Source organism: Limulus polyphemus, unplaced genomic scaffold (genome assembly GCF_000517525.1).
Source record: "Limulus polyphemus unplaced genomic scaffold, Limulus_polyphemus-2.1.2 Scaffold1070, whole genome shotgun sequence".
NCBI lineage: Eukaryota > Metazoa > Arthropoda > Merostomata > Xiphosura > Limulidae > Limulus > Limulus polyphemus.
In genome coordinates, this window is record NW_013666680.1 from 73257 (window position 1) to 77356 (window position 4100).

Sequence of the window (4100 nt, forward strand, 5' to 3'; positions counted from 1 at the left end):
CTAATAAGTAGGTGTCTCACTGAATGAATGAATGCAGCGCTGGGCAATCAATTACGTAATATGAACTATCTATATGAACTATCATGTGAGTATTATTTTATCAAAACGCTTACAAGGTATTTGCTTCTTACTTATTCTTGCTTTTTTCTTTTCTTGACATTCTTTAGTGATATGTGATAATAATTGTTGTTTTTAATTATGATGTTAACATACAGTTTAATAGTTGTTGAATATTCTTTTCTTGTTGGATTTATTATAATCGAATGACTCAATAGAACAACAATAGATTTTTTTAAATCTCATAATTAATTTTTAATTCACTTTATCATCGGAATAAAAAGTTTAACAGAAAACCTGTCCAGGGCCACTCTGTGATCCCAGTCCCGGGCCGCTTAGCCATCCCAATCCGCCCCTGATTACATCTAGAGTAGAAGCTACTCAATACAATACACTAACCCACTAGGAGTACCAAATTTTGAATTCAGGCTAACATTTCATGAGCAGTAAGTCCAGGGCTAATATGATTTTGCTTGCATAAAATGTGTGCATGTGTGTAAAATCCAACTCTACATAATTAAAATTTATCAAAATGCTACCCATTGTTATTTTCTCCTTTATATCATAAAATATCTACTCTCACTGAAAATTTTGAATGATCAGTGGCTTGTTCATCGATGATAGACTAATCCATCATAAACCTGATATATAAACACAAATATATGCAACTCAGTTACTGACTTGTCAATTAAATTGTTCTATTGTACAGTTTCATATTTAAAACATTTTCTAATCTATGTGATTACTTTTCACTGGGATTAGAATAGCTATTTTTAATGAAAAGTTTTACTGATACAAGATGAAACAGCTGTGTTAAACAAAATGACTTTGACCACCCACCTGGAACTCCACAGCCTTTTCCCTACATACAATGGAAAATGGTAATGTGTTACACACTTCAGACCACATATTGTTATAAAAGTTTGCCATATATGTGGACTGGATAATCAGCCTAGAGATTTTAGGTTTTCATATATTATCAATTAAATCATGCTATTTTAAATGTCAGGAACACCACTCACATATAGACTGGTTAATACCCCTATAGGCTTTATGCCTGCATCACATATGCAGTAGAAAATTGTATTTATTTTAGTTTGAAGTATTTGTAACATATATATATATTTTTGTAATATGTAATAATACAAGCATTATGTAGTAAAAAAAATACAGCTGGGCTGGTAGTATTTCAGATTGGGTTACTTAATTTCTCACGCTCACTAGACTGGGGCTAGTATGTGAAAAAAATTTACATCCTTTCTTGGTTAACTTCATTAATAACCCACAACTGTATTGTTCTTAGCTGTGTATATTACATTTAAAGCTCCTTTTTTATTCTTTCAATATTTTGAATAATAACAAATCTATTTACACCATCGGAGATTTTTAACAGGATTCACAAACTTTTTGGGGCTTTTCTTGAGATAGTATTTTTAGTTGCTAGTGCAGACCTTCATCAGGGCACTAACACACTGAAAGATCAAAAAGCTCTAGCTAGAGCTACATCTGAAAGGTTCTTTAATGCAGAAAATAACAAAAAATTTTACAATTGCCAGTGAAACTGCTAATTTATGGTTTACAAAAAGAAGTAAAGCTCAAGTCAAAACTATTTATTTTATTTTTATTTTGGATAAAAATAAAGAGCCAAGACAACTTTACACACATTTTGTTGTCACATAGTAATTTGATTAATGTCTAGAAGGATAGTGTGACTTCACATAAAAACTTTTCTTTCACATAACCAAACCTTTAAACCCTAGAACTAAAAGTGAGATCCATATGAGCCTCTTGGGCATTTCAAACATCTTTCTACACTATTTATGCTTGTGGGCTAGCTCAGCCACAAAAAATATATTTCAATTAATCCCACTAACTACTGTTGAGGCCCCCTATGTACTTTACAGAGAAAATAAGAAATCCCACCAATTTGAATTGGTCTGTTCTTTAAACTGAGTGTTGTAAAAGGCATAAACTTAAAATTACACAATATGATGCAATACATAGACACCCCCTACCAGTAATAAACATTGCAAGATTTTTTTTAATAATTTTTGATCAATACATTTATATGTGTGGTAATATCTTATATAGTCTTGTGTTTATAAAGTTTAGTTGAAGGAGCCTTAAGTACACAGAAAGATAGATATCTGTTGGAAACAACAGACCATATATAGATAAATCACAGATCTTATCATAATTCAGTAAGTGGCAGCGATAGTTGCAACATACAATCTTACATTGAGAATGAAGAAGCAACTAAGGGGTTTGGGTGAATAGAAAAAAGCTCCCAAGCAAGGTTTGAGGAAGAGCACTAGCAGTTAAAGCCTTACGTATTCCAACACAATTTTTTTCAAATTTTTGATACATAACAAAGTTACATTTAGACCAAATTGCAAAACTTGATCAATTTTTGAGTGTATGGGACACGAGTTTTAAAGAATTTTCAAATATTTATTCTTTTATTAACCATAATGTATAAAGTTTACATTTGATGGCATTAAACTGATAACTCATAACAAAAATGAATTACAGGAAAAAAAAACATTTTACTTATATCTTATGACAGAAAAACACAGATTACTATTTTAAATCAATTCACTTTCATTTAGCAAAAGACAGTAGAAGAGTTTGGCATTTCAAGCTTTTTTTACTTACACCCACATGTTGCATGATTCAAAATGCAAGAGTAAAACCTTTACTGCACTGTGCCTAACAAGCAGTAAATAAAAATTTGGTTTCCATATTTTGTTATCCCTAGTCATATAAACTTAAAATTTAACATGCATTACAAAGTATACTGTAAAAATATTACAGAGCAACTATGTACAGTATGTATAATATTGTCAAAATAATGCAAAGAACAGTGCTTAGGATACAACAGATTTTTCATAGACTACAGATCTGGATGCCAAGCTTGATATCTGTTGGCTACATGTTAAGGAGTCACTTACAAACTAAAAACTTTCACAGACAAGTATTAGGCAGTAATATGATTGAAATAATTACTAATTACAAAGTTTGACATTTATGCTAAATTCTAAGTTGCACCACATATGGAATTATGTACCATCGTGACTTTGATTTTATTCACCATTTTAAGATTTACATTACATTAGCTATTCTATTCATAGTATTTTGAGTTACTTGGAAATTTTACAAACACCACAGAAAATAGATAAATACAACTTTATTTTCCTCAACACAATTTCCACATACAATGTCTTCCACTTATTTTCCTGCTTTAGTGTAGTTCATATGTGAATATTTACTAGCAGTATTATTTCTCTGACCTAAAATCTCATTATAGCTCTCTGCTACATACACAGATGTCAATTAACAAACAATGAAGCAGTGAAGCTCCAAAGCAGTTCAACAGACTCATATTTATTCACATAGTTAATACTTACCCTTTCCCTTTACATTCAAAAATGTGTAAAAATATACTTAATATTTGTTTTCCTTCATTAAAAATCCCACACTTTTCAAACAATACAGAGGATAATAGAGATGTTACAACTGGAGATGGAAATACTGTAAGCTATCTGCAGTAAATACATAATGAAGTGCTGTTGGTTTCTGCTTCTCAAACTCAATCTGTAAAAACTATACTACAACTAACTAAAACATGACAACAATGTGTATTCCTCTGTCATTTTATAAGGGTAGGAAGGTATGTAAGAGAGGTGTACTAAAACGTGTATGCTTGGCTGCAGCAGTGGCCTAGCAAGGGTCCTCAGCACCTGGGGGCAAAGACACTTTTGGCACCCCCACCTCTGAAATGTTTTGATTATTTGTTTTGTGACTCATTACCCACTTAATGACAATAACTTAAAGAATTAATTACCGCCTTACACATGCCTAAAATAAAGTCACAATATAACATCTCACGATATCACGACTGTAAACCTGGAACTAATGAAGTATAGGCTACTAGGTGTACTTACATAATTTGTAAACCATTTTGTATATTTATGTCATCCAGTATTGTTCAAAGTCACATAGCTAGAGTAAGTATTTCAAGCATGCAGAATAATTTCTGTTAT

The 4100-nt window shown here is 31.4% G+C and overlaps 1 protein-coding gene across 1 annotated transcript in view; it reads right to left on the reverse strand.

Moving 5' to 3' along the window:
- Positions 1–4100, reverse strand: part of LOC106461980 (transducin beta-like protein 2) — a 24526-nt gene that overhangs the window by 1058 nt on the left and 19368 nt on the right. The gene's annotated exons all lie outside the window — the stretch shown is intronic.